General features: G+C 41.2%; 1 pseudogene; it reads left to right on the top strand.

Annotated features, from left to right (window-relative positions):
* LOC131066662 (GPN-loop GTPase 3-like) overlaps positions 1 to 18,403 on the top strand; it is an 83,774-nt pseudogene that overhangs the window by 21,628 nt on the left and 43,743 nt on the right.

Genomic DNA, 18,403 nt, shown 5'->3' with positions numbered 1-18,403 from the left:
TATTTACAGCTGTTCATTGTTTAATCTCAATTCTGCAATCTTGTTATTAGTTCATACTTGCATTTTGGGATTAGGGTTTGAACTTGCATTACTTGATCTTACAATTTCAACAAGGGAATAGAAATCCTAATAGATATCCCGTGGCTCTCTCTTTCACCAAAAGAAGTAGCCAATTGTGTGATATCTCTAGGCTCTTTCGTATTCCGTAATGTGTGTCAAAAGGTAGGATTAGGGCATGTTAACCTAGTCTCACTTTTTCCCCCACACATTTTGGTGAACCCGACGTGAATCTATCATTGCTTCCTCTTGCATTGCATTTGTTAGATCTAGATCTAGATTTAGTGTGTTTTCATTTCATTTTCATTAAAAAGAAAAAAAAAGAAAAAAGTGTGTTTCTTTGCATTGGGTGTTTAAGTTTTGTGTAATCTTTTCAAAATGTCAGATTTTTATTTGCAAAATGTTTATGCTTTCGATGATTATTATGAGTATAGCCAAGACGAATTAGATGAAGCTTTAGATGAGTTTTTAAACCCTAAAGATGCCAAACCTTCATTTTACCAAAAACTCATAAACCTTGTTACTATGCCATTTCGTTGTGATGAGAAAGATAAGTTGAATGAGTCCTCTCAAGGGTACATTCCTATCAACTCTTCCACTAAATCTAGTAACATGGTTGTTTTCACCAATCCCCTCTATGAGGAGATGTCTCCTTTTGAATCAAAAGATAAACCTTTCAATAGATATGATCATGCTTTGTTGGATGATGCTCTTGATGACTTTGTGGCTTTATCGAAATCTTTAAACAAGAACAAAACTTCTAAATTAGTTAACATGATAAACTTGAATGAGCATAAAAAGCCTCTCTTTGAAGTCCAAGGAGCTTATCCTTCTCCCACCTTTCAAGTTTCTAAGTCACCTCTCCTTACTGTCCAAGGAGGGTATGATCATGATTCCTTTCGTACTCCGAATAAACCAATCATCACTGTGCAAGGAAGAAAACCTATAAGTCCTTATAATTATGCCAAGCAAATAACTAGAGAGAGTTATCATGCGGTTGCCCATACTTATCATACCAGAAATAATAGGCAGCCTAGTCCTCCTCCTGTTATCCCAGTTTCCCTTCCGAATCCTCAACCGGTTCTTCCACAAGCTCCACGTATTTCACAAGTTCTTGGAAAGGAATATGATCTCATAGAACAACTTAAAGCTACCCCTGCTAAGATATCCCTTTGGGATTTGATTCAAACTTCTTCCGCTCATCATGGAATGTTACAAGATGCCTTGAAAGATTTGAATGTTCCTCCACCGAATACATCTAGTAATATAGCATCTTTGGTTAACTCTGTGATGAATCCTAAAGCTCAAATTGTGTTTACCCAAGATGAGTTGCCTACTAGTGAAATCCAACATCAATATGATCCCTTGATGATTGTGGTTATCATGAAAGACACTGCTATAAGGCGAACACTAGTAGATAATGGCTCTGGTCTTAATGTGTGTAGCATTAATCTTTTGCATAAGATGAATGTGGATACATCCTTAATTGAACCGGACTCTCGTCCTATTCGAGGCTTTGATAATGTGGCTAAAACTTCATTAGGTACTATCACCTTACCCATCACAGTGGGGCCTGTTACTTTGCCTACACCTATCCATGTTATGTCGGGAAATCTAACGTACAACTTGCTACTGGGGAGACCTTGGATTCACAGTATGCAAGCTGTCCCTTCTACATTGCATAGACAAGTTAAATTTATTTATAACAATAAGACATATACCTTGATAGGTGATACTAATTTTCAAGCTTGTTTGCAAACATCCACTTCTAAGGGGGGTTCTTCTAAGCCGTCCTCATCTAGTGATGAATCTTTAAATAAGATACCTATCGGTCAATCCTCACTCTCCGATGATCAAAATTCTTTGGATGAGTCTGGAGCTCTTGGAGAAGATTCTTCTCAACTTGAAACTACACATAAGAAGGATTTTGATCCTGGGAAGATCCTCGAAGACGACGATTGGGGATCCCTTGATTTTAATCCTACCTTTGTGGGTGAATATAAGGTTCCTTCTAGAGAAATTAAAGTTGAAAAGAAAGAAGAAACTAAAAATCAATCAACCTTACCTGAATCTATGAGTAATAATTTTGTGGCCGCCTCTCAAACTTCTTCTCCTCACATCTCTAATTATGAAGAGTTTGATTCTTTCTTGGCTGATCGTTATGGTCGTGGCTTTCGCATTTTTGCTAAGCATGGGTATCATGGAAAAGGTTGTGGTGCTCATGAACAAGGGATAAGAGTTCCTCTAGAGACTAATTTTCACAGTTATGCCTTTGGACTTGGCTATAATCCCTGCAAGCGCACTAAAGCTTCTAAAAGACCATGCATTAGTGTTAATGTTATTTCTACCTCTCTATCAATGCAACACCCCGAGTACATTAATGGGGATCCTTCGTGTGCTTGTGCTTTTGACGTCTTCCCTACCGACGATGCTTTAGCTGAGTTCTTGGGAGCCTATGACACTCTTCCTCGTTATCATCACAATAGGGGACTCCCTTATTGTTTGAACACTGAAGCCTATTTTGGAAAAGAGATTGATAATGACGAGATTGTGAAAGAATTCCCTCAGTTAAAGGATACTCCTCAACAAAGTAATCTTCTCATAAGTGACACCACTGATGTTAAGATGGATCCTTGTAATAAAGAGAAAGTCATTAAAATTGGGAAATGTTTGGATGAAGAGGAACAGAAACAATATGAAGAACTATTGCATGAATTCCCTGAGATCTTTGCTTGGGCATATTCTGACATGCCTGGTATAGATCCTAAGATCGTTACTCATAATATTGTCTTAGTTCCTGATGCTAAGCCCGTGAAACAAAAGATTCGAAAAATGAATCCTAAGGTGGCTCTGCTTGTTAAGGCTGAGATTGAAAAATTATTGGAGGCTGGATTTATCCGCCCTATTGACTATTCCCCATGGATTTCAAATATTGTCGCTGTGGCTAAACCAGACAACAAAATAAGAATGTGTACCGACTTTTGGGATCTAAATAAGGCTTCTTTAAAAGATGATTTCCCTCTTCCAAACATTGACATGATAGTTGATTCTACGGCAGGACATGCCTTGTTATCCTTCATGGATGGTTTTTCAGGCTACAATCAAATTTTTATTAACCCTCAAGATCAATTCAAAACTGCTTTCACCACTCCTTGGGGTACGTTTTGTTGGATAATGATGCCTTTTGGACTTAAAAACGCCGGTGCAACTTATCAACGAGCGATGACCCTTATCTTTCATGATTATATGCATAAGATTTTAGAGGATTATGTTGATGATATTTTGGCCAAATCCTTTCTTCGCATGGATCATGTTAAAATCCTTCGTCAAATCTTTGAAAGAATTCGTAAATATCACATGCGCTTGAATCCCCGCAAATGTGTTTTTGGTGTGGATAGTGGAAAACTATTAGGGTTCATAGTTTCGCATCGTGGGATTGAGGTGGATACTAAGAAAATAGATGCTATTGTCAACATGCCACCTCCTAGAAATGTGTCTCAACTTAAAAGCTTACAAGGAAAGATTCAAGCTATTCGTAGGTTTGTGTCTCAGCTTGCGGATCGTACCTTTCCTTTTACTCAACTTCTTAAAAAGGATATCACTTTTCAATGGAATGAGGATTGTCAGCAAGCATTTGAAGATTTAAAAGTGTATTTGGCTAGTCCTCCTATTCTTCAACCTGTCGAACCTTCTAAACCCTTCCTTCTGTATATAGCTGCTTCCTCTCATGCTCTCGCAGCATTGTTGGCACAACATGATAAAGATGGTAAGGAATGTCCGGTTTATTACATAAGTCGTACCTTACTTGATTATGAGACCCGATATTCTGCGATAGAAAGACAATGCTTGGCCTTGGTATTTGCGACTCAGAAATTGAGACATTATCTTTTAAATTCAGAAGTCCATGTCATGGTAAAGTTTGATCCTTTGAAGCATCTTTTCTCTAAAACTGATTTATCAGGACGTCTAGCTAAGTGGGTTATGATGTTAACTGAATTTGACCTTAAATTTGTTTCACAAAGAGCAATTAAAGGACAAGTGTTGACCGATCACTTAGTTGAGGCCCCTTCACCTTTCTCCTTCCCTAACCTTGAGTCCTTTCCTGACGACTTCATTCTTTCTATAGAGAAAGATGAAACTTGGGAGTTATACTTTGATGGCTCTAAGTGTCGTACGGGATCGGGGGCAGGTGTTGTTCTGATTTCTCCTACAAAGAAACCCATTCCCTTATCCTATCGTCTAAATTTCCTGTGTACCAATAACATTGCTGAGTATGAGGCTCTTATAGCGGGAATAAAAGCAGCCTTAGCTCTGAACATAAAACACATACATATCTATGGAGATTCGCAATTGATTATAAGATAAGTAACAGGAATATATCAAGCAAAACAAGACAAATTATCACAATATAAAGATCTTGCCATCTCTTTATTATAGAAATTTGATTCTTATACCATGGAACTTGTTCCTCGAAAAGATAATCGACATGCGGATGCAATGGCATGTGTGGCTTCTCTTGTATCTTTAGAGGACCCTGTGGTTGATCTTAAATTTGTTATTCACAACCTTATTTCTCCAGCTATTGTAGACAATTCTAGCTTGGTAACATGTTGTGATTTTATAGACTCAGATGAATGGTACTCGCATATCGTAAGATATTTGACCGATGGTATCTTTCCTGATTCTGCTAATAGGAACACTAGGGCAAGAATCCGCAAGCTGTCTGCTAGGTATATCATTCTTTCTAATGTCCTTTACCGAAGGGGTTATGATGGTCTTCTCCTTCGTTGTCTTAACAAGTCGGAAATCCCTATTGCTCTTGAAGAGGCACATTCAGGTGCCTGTGGGGGGCATTTTGGGGGCAAATCCTTGGTTCATAGATTGCTTCGTATGGGATACTATTGGAAAACTATGCAGAAGGATTCCTTTTCATTTGTTAAAAAATGTCATCAATGTCAACAACACAATAATCTGATTCATGCTCCTACCCAAGAACTTCGTTCTCAAGTAGCTTCTTGGCCTTTCTCCGCATGGGGTTTGGATCTCATCGGAAAAATCTCTCCTCCTTCATCTCAAGGACACACCTTCATTATAACCGCAACAGATTACTTTACGAAGTGGGTAGAAGCTATTCCCCTTCGCTCTACTACTGCTGAAGTGATTTGTCAATTTTTTCTAGAAAACATCATTTCTCGATTCGGGATACCTTCTACTATAATCTCAGATAATGGGACATCATTTAAGAACAAGGACGTGAAGAAATTCCTCGAGAAGTATCATATCAAACATCGATTTTCTACACCATACTATCCTCAGTCAAATGGTCAAGCTGAATCATCCAATAAGATAATTGAACAAATTCTTCGCAAAACCGTGAATAAGCATGGTAAGGATTGGAGTAACCAGCTAATCTATGCTCTTTGGGCTTACCGAACGAGTGTACGAATTGCCACAGGAACTACTCCTTATAATCTTGTTTATGGTGCTGACGCTATTATGCCTTTAGAGCTAGAGATTCCATCACTTAGGGTTTCTCTCAAAGGTATAGTAGATGATGACTCTTATAGAGAACAACGACTTCAACAGCTTGAGATGCTTGATGAACAGCGTATAAACGCTCTTGAGCATATTCAAGCGTATCACAAAACTCTACAACGAAGCTATAATGATAAGGTTATTCAACGTTCCTTCTCAATAGGTGACTTAGTCCTCTATGAGAATCAGCGCAATGTGAATGCCGTACCTGCAGAAAAGGGAAAATTCAGTCCTAATTGGCTTGGACCATACATTGTTATTGAGGATTATGGATCAGGTGCTTACAAAATAGCGGATGTAGACGGTACGCCTCTTAAAGAACCTATAAATGCTATGCACTTGCATAGATATTATGCTTAATTCTTCATTCCTTATTTATCTTCTTTTCAATTCTTCAAACATTGGATAATATGTTAGTGTCTCTTAATTAAAGCAAAATAGAATTAAATGTTATGATGTTTTGCTTCGTTCTTGACAAGTGTGTTTCTTTACTTCATGGTTTGTCTTGAATTCATTTATGTAAATTGTGAAAGATTTACATTCCATTATGCTAACATATTATACAGTGTCTTTATGTGTTAAGTAGAATCGTATCATGTTGTGTTTAAGTTTGGAATTAAATCACATTAGTTATATGATTCTTAGACTTAATGCATATGTCTTCCTTATCATCAATGTAGTACTTGATTAAATATTTAATTAAGTCACACATGTATCAATTTAATCATGGAGCATTGAGAAATCAATCACATGGAAATTAAATTCTGAACATACATGTACATTTACCAGATGTATTAGATTTAATCAAAACAAAATATACATTGTTTTAAGCATTAAAGATAACACATTTGAGACAAAAGAGAAGCATGTATATATACATATATATATGTGTGGATCGTATACAAATATAGGTCACTGTATGTCCAAAATGCGACCTCTCTTTTACATCATAAAATCATCTCCTATCCCTAGGGCTAGTGGCTGGAGAGTGTCGACTGGACACTCCCTCCTGATCTGGCCGTGAAGGTGGACCCATGGGTGTGTAGCGCGATACAGACCGTGAGTGACTCCGAGAGGAACTCCTACGATCCCTATCCATAAGGATCGCGCGATAGGTGGTAGTCTCGGCCTGAGCTGCTGCTAGATCTCGCCGCGCCTGCTGGAGGTCCTCTGATAGGACTCTCTCTCTCTGTCGCGCCTGCTGGAGGTCCTCTGATAGGACTCTCTCTCTCCCTCCATATATCTACCTGTACTCGGAATGGGGAAAACAAGTCCTCATGCCGACCCGCGTTCCCCTGAGGCCTATAGGCAATCTGTGAGGAACTGGGGATCTGTGCTATCATGGAAATGTCTGTCATTGCCTGCTGAATTAAGGAACGCCACTCCTGCACATTAGCTGTGGCAGTAGAACAGATTTTTTGTTAGTACCATTCTATATCATCAAAACATTAATCAATCAATATAAAACTACTATACCTGGATCTCCCTCACGCCAGTAGGGATCATGATATGGTAGCATCTGTGCCTGGGCACCACTAGGCTCCCCTCGCTCGAATAATCTGTGCACGATGGGTGTGGGCTGGACGGTACTAGGAACAGGTCTCCGTATCGCCTCATGTTCCCCCTGTTGGGGAATAAGAGGTGGATCCAGAGCTATGGTATCGTCTCCTGAATGGTGGGGAGCTGCATCTGACTCCTCCTCATCATCTCTATCCTCCTCCTCGTTGTCCTCCTCGTCATCCTCATCCTCGTCCTCATCCGCATCATCACCTGCGTCTCCCTCATCCTCCTCTCTATCTGTATCCTCCTCCTCCTCCTCGGCACTGGGCTGATCGCCTGTAGGTGGATCAGGATCTCCCGCCTCCTCATGACCCTCTCCCTCCTCTGGCTCCTCTGACCTGGATCCCTGGTCCTTGTCTTGGTCTCCATGTCTCCATGGGCCTGGATAGCCTGTCGGATGATCTGGTGGAAAGATAGGACCTGGATATGATCTCATAAACCATGAGACATACCTGCGCTGTGCTCCAGGCTCTGCAGAGTAGTCAGTGACTACATCCTGATCAGATCCCTCTAAGTCTGTAGTCTCGATGTCATCTATCGTCGGTCTCGCTACTGCTCTAAGTCTGGGAAGGACCCGCGAGTGTCGAGTATAGATGGGCACATCGGCTGGAACACACTGCTCTAGCCCGAATTGCCTCCGTACTCGATCGAAGTAGAAAGGGACTATGATGTGTGCATATCGTCCCCGCAGTAGGCGGTTCCTCTGTAGGCATGCTAACTGTCTCTCCATCCCATCCCATCTGTGCATCCGTAGGTAAGGTCTCCACACTGTCACCTCGGCTGTCAGTCTATCAAAAATCACTCTCCAATATAATAAATCTCCAAATCTCCACTCGCTGGTAAGTGGATAAGAGAACATCCTAGGTCGCTCGCTCGCTGTACTCAGCGGAAAGCCGACGGGCCTGGTGCATGTGAAGTGCTCTAAAATCCACACCTGCAGAAGTGTGCATGTCATCAAACTGAACCCCTGTCCAAATACGTACTCCTCAAGGTCGTGATAGAGATGTGCAAGCATACTCCGACCCCAAGCATACACTCTCCTGTGTCTCTCCATCGCTCTGATACACCATGTGAGACCCCCATGCATGTGCGTCCCTCGCCCATTAGGGCAGACGGCTAGTGCTATGATGGCTATCATAAGGCGTCTCAGAAGGGGTACCTCCCCTGTAGGATGTAAGAGCCAGTTGACCATGATGCGACCTCTCGTCTCGCTCGGCATGACTCTCCCTATGCAATACACCTGCTCTCTCTGATGATCCTCCGCTGACCGATCAGTCACGTATGTAACAGTCACTCCTCTGATAGGCAGACGAAGTATACGGTACACATCCTCGAGTGTAACCGTCAGCTCCCCTACTGGAAGATGAAATGTGCATGTGTCAGGATCCCATCGCTCCATCAATGCCATCAGCATCGCAGGATGGAACCGAATGGCTGGCATGAGGATCACATACCATAATCCTACTATCGACAGTGTGTCTCTCTCTGACTGAGTAAGCCGCGGAATCTGATCTCGTAAACTGCGAAGAATATGTCCCGCTGTATGCTCTCTCATGTACGGAAGGCCCTGCGACACAAAAACATAACCGTAATCAGTACTCAATCATCAAAATCGCTAATGCAAACTGTCGAACATCGTGTGCTAGTCCTGAAACCCCTCGCCAAGCCCTGATTGGGGACCATAGTGTCCTGTCAGGGACCATGGCGCCCTGTCAGGGACCAGGGTGCCCCACAGGGACCATGGCGCCCTGGGGGGACCAGGGCGCCCCACAGGGACCATGGCGCCCTGAGTGGGCCCCGGGTCAGCCTTCAGGGCCCGCATACGATCACAGAAAAGTCAAAATGCAGAAAATCAAAAGTCAAAGTTCAGTCAACTCACCTCGTCCAGTGGCTCGTCGTCAATCACGGCCTGGCGCAGGATCTCAACCCTCGTGGGACGCTCCGGTCGTCGTGAAGGCATGATGATAGCTATGTGGGCTCCGCTACAATGAACAGTACTCAGAATCAACAAAGTGACAAATGCAAGTGTCTCTTTCAAGGTATATACGTTCATTCCTGAACCTTTATTTTCAAAACCCTAATTTTCCTCTTTCACTCATTTCATCATAACTTGAGTTTGGGAGATGCGATTTTCGAACCGTTTGTTGCGTAGGAATCGTATTTTCAGTCCCCTACTCTCGGGATGTTTCAAAAAGTGCTCTGATGAAGCCTTTTCAGTGAACATCCCTCATCAATACTCTCTTACACAATTTGTCGTAAGTAAACATGCTACCCTGTTTCACCTCCCTAATAAGCAAGTCGAAACAGGGGGGGGCATACAGCTACTCACAAATTTCATCACTTTCCTTAGTAAGCATTAGGTGATTTTTGTGATCTAACGTTTGTTTTGTAGGGTGCGGTTCCTAACTGTGTACTGCAGATGCCGCTGGGGGCTTCGTTCGACAACTTATGGATATATCCTTTTTCAAATAATGTTTACTTTCTGTATTTTAGCTTGCATATGCACGTAGTACTCATATGACCGCTAAAGTGGGGGCTAAATGTAACGTCATAAATTGTACGCACTTGCTAAAAGCGGTACAATTTAACACCTAGTTTAGCACCCGCCTTGGCACAGTTGCATTTTGCATTACATTTCCCCTTTAGCACTTAATTAATCGAATTAATTAGGTCTAAAGGTGCTATTTCACCATTTTCCACATCACAAAGTTGGGCCCTTTCTTTAAAGCGTGCCCCTTTCATTTTATTCCTCCAATACATCACTTAATCAAAAACCCTAATTAGGCCCTATTCTGAGCTTGGGGGCTTAATTTCGGGGGTCAAAACATCTCGAAATCATCTGTAACTTCGGGATTCTCTCTAAAATCATCATATCTGACGGTCCTGAAAATTTGGTGAAAAGTTGTCGGGACCGTGGCGCCCGGAGTGCACACGGTCCTGGACATTTTTCCCGGAATTTTAGGAGCGCGATCCAATCATAAAATAAAGCTTAACCCCAAGAAATTGGCGGGATATTCAATCTCTAGGTCGGCCAAAAGACGAAATTGCGACCTAGGGTTTCATACATAAGAGCTCTCTTTCTTCATTTGAAAGGATCCGATTTTTGTTTTCAGGAACTTCATATGTAGCGAAAGAGCAGATCTTTGAAGACTTCAACATCTTACAACATCCCTCTATCAAGCATTTATCAATTCCATTCATTCATTTAGGGCTTGGAAGACATTGAAGAACAATAGGAGATTACCGACTGAAGATTGGCTTGTACTCCTCCCTTGAGGGTTGGGTATGATTTCATGTTGTTTTCATGTCTTTACATAAGCTTCAATACATCATTTATTCATGCTTTAGATCACTTTGCATCTTGATTTAGAGCATTTACGTTATCATTTACAAGCAATTAGGGTTTACTTTCTAGGTTGCTCTAGTTTGCTTTCTTGCATTTTAGGACCTTGCACACACACTAGGTCTGCACACACAATACATTTTACAAAACAACTTGGCTATTCATGGAGGTGGAAATCACCGAAGCGGGGGTTTGACTAAGGCAAAACCCTATATAGCCGCCCACACACCCTTTTTCAGATATCATTGCAGGTTTCGGGATTCAGACGACGCCGCGGGATACAGATCCAGAGAGAGAAGGTCGAGACAGCACTCTATATCAAATTGCAGAGCAGAAGACTGGGACAGGGGCGCTGGGCGCCTTGGTCCTGCCAGGACAGGGGCGCTGGGCGCCCTGGTCCCTGGGACAGAGGCGCTGGGCGCCCTGGTCCTCCGGACAGACAGCTTTCAGACAGCTTTCCGACAGTGTTCCTTAGTGCAGAACAGCAGTTTCCGGTGCAGTTTTCAGGACAGTGGCGCCCACGCCCCCGTCCCGAACATTTTCAGTCCGATTTTGACTCCGGGTACACATCTGCATTCTTATTTCATCCTTGTATTTACAGCTGTTCATTGTTTAATCTCAATTCTGCAATCTTGTTATTAGTTCATACTTGCATTTTGGGATTAGGGTTTGAACTTGCATTACTTGATCTTACAATTTCAACAAGGGAATAGAAATCCTAATAGATATCCCGTGGCTCTCTCTTTCACCAAAAGAAGTAGCCAATTGTGCGATATGTCTAGGCTCTTTCGTATTCCATAATGTGTGTCAAAAGGTAGGATTAGGGCATGTTAACCTAGTCTCACTTTTTCCCCCACACAGTATCATATATGCAGTTAGTTTGACTTTAGATAACATACATAATGGGGTGTAATATTGTGTTTATATAAGCTGATAGATGGTTATACGAGAAATATGATATTTTAGTTAGCATTTGGGACCATTGTAAGTTAGTTAGATGAATTGTTGTACTCTTCTGGTTATGTATTGTTGTCTTGACTCTGAAAGACACCTTGAGGAGAATCTAGATGATTGGTTCGCAGAGCAATTGGAAGGTTATTTAGATGATGATTATCTTGTTTTTGACTGTCCAGGTGAGTCTGCAAAACAGTTTTCGTTTCGGAAAATATTTATTATTTTTTTCTTTGCCATGATAGGTTGTCTTTATAGAACATGCTAAATGGCACTTACGTTCTCAAATTCTGTGAACCCAAGTTTTACCTCAACCAATATATCTGTTTCTAATTTGAGTTTTAAATTTTTTCTCTTCTATTATCCAGGTCAAATAGAGCTTTATTCACACGTTCCTGTATTTCGAACTTTTGTTTATCAACTCAAGCGTTGGAACTACAATGTTTGTGCTGTATATTTGCTTGATTCACAGGTTTGCTGTATATCATATTGATTGGCTCTCTGTTTTTGTCTTTTATAATTGTCTTTTGGTTTTACCATTTTAATATATTAGTTTACTGAATCAACCTGTGTTGTTTTTGTTGTATTGATTATTATTGCTTGCTCCCTATCTTGTGAATAGAAAACTGATAAACATTATTCTGCAGTTTGTTTCAGATATAACGAAGTACCTAAGTGGTTGTATGGCATCTCTTTCAGCAATGATTCAACTTGAACTGCCTCATGTTAATATCCTGACTAAAATGGATCTTGTTAAGAACAAGAAAGAGATTGAAAAGTACATATGTTTGAATTTTTTGATTGTTTCTATGGTTTTCTATAATCCTTAGAGAATAGTTATTCATAGTATACATAGGTGCATATTAATTTTTTTTTCCTGTAAGTTTCATTGGATCTTACCAATTTACACCATTTTTTTTGTTCATTAGGTTTCTTGATCCAGATACAAGGTTGTTGCTGTCAGACCTCAATCAACACATGGCTCCACGCTTTGCAAAATTAAACAGGTCACTGGCAGAACTGGTGAGTTAATATAATTGCAATGAATTTCATGAAAGAAATTAGGTGAGGTAAGCCAAGTAAAGGTTATTAGATTTTCTCTGAGTGTGATATATAGGTTCCTGTCATCTAATTCAATCATTAGATAAGTCGTCCGATTTTCTCTGAGTATGATATATAGGCTCCTCTCATCTAATTCGACTGTTATATAAGCCATTTCAGAGTGGCCTCAAAAGAAAATTGTTTGTGTTTGTGGCTAGGTCTGCTTGTACATATGTCTGTGTTTGTGTGCATGCGCTGAGATTTTTTACAAATATTGCATAATTCATGTTACCATTCTCAGTCAGTCCATTATAAAACAGATAACACACTGATAAGATATCAAAAGCTTATGGGTGAAGACTAAATTATAAATTGATTTAAAGCTTTTAATTTATGGTGCAAAAGCAAGGTGGAAATGGCAATCATAGCATCATGATTAGACCATCACAGCATCATATACATCAAGTTCAATATCAAAATAATAATATTGAGTTCTCATATAATAATCAGGCAGGTAAATGCAAATGATGCTCTCATATAATTGAGAAGATGCATGGCATGTTCTGATCGATAGCAGCCTATCAGTTATTTATAAATTATATAGTATGCATCTTAGGCATCCACTAGCATGCCGATGCAATTGATCATGAAGTATGAGTTTGCTTGAGTTTGGGCATAATGGTAGTTGGGCTCTTGGCAAGCATTGAATTTCTTAGTCCAGCTTGATAGAATGCACTATTTGACCTATTGTGATTTGAAGGCCTAGTTGCAGCTGTACAAAATGGAATCAAGTTTTGGGGAAAAGTTGTTGCAACAATTGTAAGAATGATTGCATACTTAAAATATGATGACATGGTCGAAACCTTGTGCAGAAGGATTGGGACAAATGTCATCTGCTTGGATGATCTAAGCAGGATCATTGGGTAATGGGAATAAATATGAGTTTCTTTTGCAGAGTGACACTGGATTTTTTCTGCTAAAATTGACCATAGGTGTCCTCTGATCTTTTATGTTTTCTGGTGCCAAACTCTTAGTCTAAGTCTAGTTTTTTGTGTCTTCTGTGTCTGCAAATACTAAAATCTGAACTGAAGACACTGCTTGCAAACAGAAATCCTCTCCATGATCCAAATGTCTCTATAGTTGGCTGAGAATTTCAATGGATAAGAAAAATGAAGTGAGTTTGTGTTTTAAAAGTGCTTTTAGGGTTTTAACTCCTTTTTTGCAAGTCACGGATGTCGATATTTTATAAAATTTTGCAAAAAAAAAGGTCAATTTGTGTAATGTCCCCTATTGGAATGCTACCCATTTCCCAATAGTTACATGCACCATTTAACATCATCATGTCTTAAATTAGGTTATTGAGATTATAAGTATATATAATACTGTGAGATTTTGCCAAGATCAAGGGCACAATGAAAAGTATAAAAATAGAGACAAAAGAATGACAAGAACAAATTGTATTCTCATCAATATGAAAATGATCAACTGGATTCACCAATACAATGAATATAGGCCTTCTTATATAGGCAAGGCCATATGGATGTACGAGCACACAATCATGACATGTGGCTCAATGAGAAACAAGGGTAGGTAAGAAATACTAGGGGTAGGTAGGAGAAATAATATAATATTCCACAAGAGGTGGATGACCCACCGAATGTGGAGTGTAACAACAAAACAAGACCTCAAAAGGTGGAATTTCTCCTACAAGCTCTATCCCTATGTGCACACTTCCCTAAGTGTCTCAAATCCAAACTACGAAGAAATGCATTATCCTAAGTTAACTTAAGTGTAATAATATCCATAATGAATATTTATTTACACCAACACCCCCCCTTAAGTGCAACTTAGGGGAATGAAGACTTAAGTCAACAATGCAAGATGGGTCTCGGTTGCTAGGCCATGATAGGTACCCATGTACAATATGCAAATGCAAGCAAAACTATGCAATGCAATCTCTCACAAACGGAGAAAGGGAGAAAACCCAGTGGGAAAAAACTCCCCCCCAAAAGAGATGAAAGTACAAAAGACTTTCAAAGAAGAAGGACAAAACCTCAAAGAGGAAAAAGTCCCCCTCATAAGAGAGTAAGGAGAAGTCAGCTGACCCCCCCTAATGACACATCCCGCACCCCCAAGAGAGCTCGCAACTGCTGGAACTTACTCTCGGTGAAAGGTTTGGTGAATATGTCTGCAACCTGCTCCATTGTAGGACAATACTGCAAATCAATGACCTGCTCCTGAATGAGCTCTCGGATATAGTGCATATGAATCTCGATGTGTTTGGTCTGCTGGTGCTGGACCGGGTTCTTCGAGATTGCAATAGCACTCTGATTGTCGCAATGTAGAACTGTCGGTCGTGGAGTGGTGAACCCAAACTCTGTGAGAATCTGCTGAAGCCAAATGGTCTCGATCGTTGCATTAATAGCGCCTCGATACTCAGCCCCAGTCAAAGAAAGAGCAATAGCATGCTGCTTCTTGCTCTGCCAACAAATGGGGCCTAAACCAAAGTGAAAACTGTAACCGGAAGTAGACTTACGATCATCAAGATCGCCAGCCCAATCAGAGTCTGTGTAACCAACCAGGCAAAGTCCTGTGCCTGCTGCATAGTGAATCCCATAGTGATGTGTACCCTAGATGTAATGAAGGATGCGTTTGGTGGCTTTCCAATGAAACTCATGTGGTTCCTGCATGAAGCGGGAAACCATGCCAACTGCAAATGAAATATCAGGGCGTGTATGGGTCAAGTATATGAGACTACCCACAAGCTGACGATACAAAGTGGCATCAACTAGTGGAGAAGAACAATGAGCCTCAAGCTTGACTCCTGAAAGAAAGGGAGTCGGGGCAGGCTTACAATCAGCCATATGAAAGCGTGCAAGTAGATCAAGAGCATACTTGGGCTGCGATAGTGTAATCCCGGAAGGTGACTGTGAAATCTCTATCTCGAGAAAGTAGTGCAAAAGATCCAAGTCAGTCATAGCAAATCTGTCATGCAAAGCAGATTTGACCCTGCTAATGATGGATGCTGTACTCCCTATAATGATCAAATCATCAACATAGAGCACAAGTATCAAGTGAGAGTCATCCTGTCGTAAAATGTAGACATTCGGATCGGAATGACACCTGGTGAACCCTGCGGAGAGAAGAAAGGAATCCATCTTGGCATACCAAGCCCTAGGGGCTTGCTTAAGGCCATAGAGAGATTTCCTTAGTCTGCAAACCAAAGAAGTATCCTGGATGAAACCCTGTGGCTGCTCCATATAAATCTCCTCATCAAGATCACCATGAAGAAAAGCACTCTTCACATCCATCTGATGTACAACCCAACCATGAGCTGCAAAAATAGCAAGTGTCAAGTGAATGGAGTTCATCTTGGCTACGGGCGCAAAGGTCTCAGTATAGTCAACACCTGCAACCTGAGAGAAATCTTTCGCAACAAGTCGAGCCTTATACTTATCCACACTACCATCCACAACATACTTGGTCCGATAGATCCACTTACATCGAACCATCTTTCTCCCCTTAGGGAGATGGACTAAATCCCATGTGTTGTTCCTCATCAAGGAACTATACTCTTCCTCCATAGCTTGGTCCCACTCAAGAACCCCTGATGCTTCCCGAAATGTCTGTGGATCGGAAGCAGTAGCAATGAATGCATGTGGAAGATCCTGATGTTGTGATCGAGTTCTCCGTGTATCTGAAGGATCCCCAACAAGAGAACCCGCGGACTCAAGTGTCTGTTGAGCCCAACGAGGTCTAGGTGGAGGTGGAGAACGAGGCTCCTCAACTACAAGTGGACCTTGCAGAGGTGTAACCCTGCGAGTCGGAGTTGAAGGAGTCTCATCATCTGAATCACTAGCATCACTATCCACAATGGAGTAAGATGGAGAAGGTAGAAAGGCTAAGCTAGGAGAGCTTTCCTCAAAGTGAACACTCCTCTCAATGAACACCTCATGTGTCTCAGGATCCATCAATCTATATGCCTTAACACCCTCAGGATATCCACCAAATATGCAAGGCCGACTCTGAGGTTCCAATGCCTTGCGTTTTTGTGGAGGTATGCGAGCCCATGTTGGACACCCAAAGACTCTGAAATGTCTCACAATCGGTTTCCTACAAGCCCAAGCCTCAAAAGGAGTAATACCTTGCAAAGCTTTGTGAGGAACCCGATTCTGGATGTGTGTGGCACAACTGATAGCCTCTGCCCAAAAGGCAGGATCAAGAGAACGTGCATGTATCATACAGCTAGCCATTTCTTTGAGAGTTCTATTCTTGCGTTCTGCAACTCCGTTCTGCTGTGGAGTGTATGCGACAGGATGCTGAAGATCAATCCCCTCAAATGTACAAAAATCCTCAAGTCTTTTGTTCACATATTCCCTTCCATTATCTGTGCGAAGAATCTTCACCACTTTCCCGGATTGCTTCTCCACATGAGTCTTGAAGTCCTGAAATCTGTCAAATACTTCACTCTTATGAATAAGAAAGTAGACCCAAGTGCAGCGGGAGTAGTCATCAATGAAGGTGAGGACATAGCGGGCCTTACTAAATGAAGGTGCTGGAAATGGACCTGCTACGTTGCTATGAACAAGTTGAAGAACTTCCAAAGCTCTCCAAGCTTTCCCTTTATCAAACTTTTCCTCGGGATGCTTGCCCATGGAACAACCTGAACAACACCCTCTGAAAAACTGATTCGAGGTAGACCTATGACCATGTCTTTAGTGCTGAGCTGTTGAAGATAGCGGTAGTTGAGGTGACCAAACCGCTCATGCCATAGCTTACTTTCTGAATTTGAATGAGTAAACAAGGCCCTAGAAGGTGAACTTGGCACAAAGTGGGAGAATGAATAAAGCCTTGAGTTGTCATTGACTTGTCCCACTGCTACCAAGGCATCATCATCAAGTTCCTTTACCACAACTGAATCTGGTGTAAACTCAACCTTTTTCCCATTCCCATAGTGAGTGATTTGGTAGATAGAGAGAAGGTTGGTAGACAAGTTAGGAACATAGAGAACATTCTCAAATGTTCCATCATCCATGTCAACTGAACCTTTCCCTTCAACCTCTACTTGTGTATCATCACCTATGTAAATGTGAGGTACCTTAGATGGCTCCAATGAAGAAAACTGCTCCTTTGTAGAACCCATGTGATATGAGGCACCTGAGTCAAGTATCCACTGCTGTGAAGAACTTGTTGTAGCCACAAATGCTTGCCCTTTTCCCTTAGACTGTGAGGAAGAGGAAGGAGATGAATCCTTCTTTGTGTAGGCGGATGGCAAGTTGATGTTGTTTTTCTTATGAAGATTAGTTAATTCATCAACTTGCTTTGTGTGGCATCGATGCTCATCATGACCATACTTCTTGCAATATGCACAAGTTGGTTTATCCTTCTTAGGTGGTGTCCCCTTCTTGGAAGAGGATGAAAAATCGCCTTGTGATGGAGAGGATGATTGTCCTTTTTCCTGTTGTGGCTTAGACTTGGAGTGCTTCTTCTTCTTGTTGGAATCTTTGCCTTGACTTCCTTGATTCCCTTGATTAGCCACCAAAGCCTGGGACTTTGAAGACTTGAGAAACCCCATGTTCAACAACTTAGATTGTTCCAATATCAACATTTCTATGAAAGCATCAAATGAAGGCATAACATAGGAACTCCCCACTGTCAAACGATGAGTTTGGAAGCTAGACACAAATGCTGCATATTCTAGTGCAAGCTTGTCCAACAAGTTGAATATCAACTATGCATCCTTTTTGTCAATTCCACAATCCTTAAGCTTTGCTCTTAGCTCATTTGCTTTGGTGACATAATCTTGGATTGTATCAAAACTCTTGGGATTCAAGTTGGTGAGCTCATTGTCAATCTTATAACCTCTGATTTCATCAACTTGACCATACAATTTCTGAAACATATCCCAAACATCTT

The sequence above is a fragment of the Cryptomeria japonica genome, chromosome 3, assembly GCF_030272615.1.
Source record: "Cryptomeria japonica chromosome 3, Sugi_1.0, whole genome shotgun sequence".
NCBI classification, from domain to species: domain Eukaryota; kingdom Viridiplantae; phylum Streptophyta; class Pinopsida; order Cupressales; family Cupressaceae; genus Cryptomeria; species Cryptomeria japonica.
The sequence above is the reverse complement of the archived record's forward strand: the minus strand, read 5'-3'. Positions and strand labels throughout refer to the sequence as shown.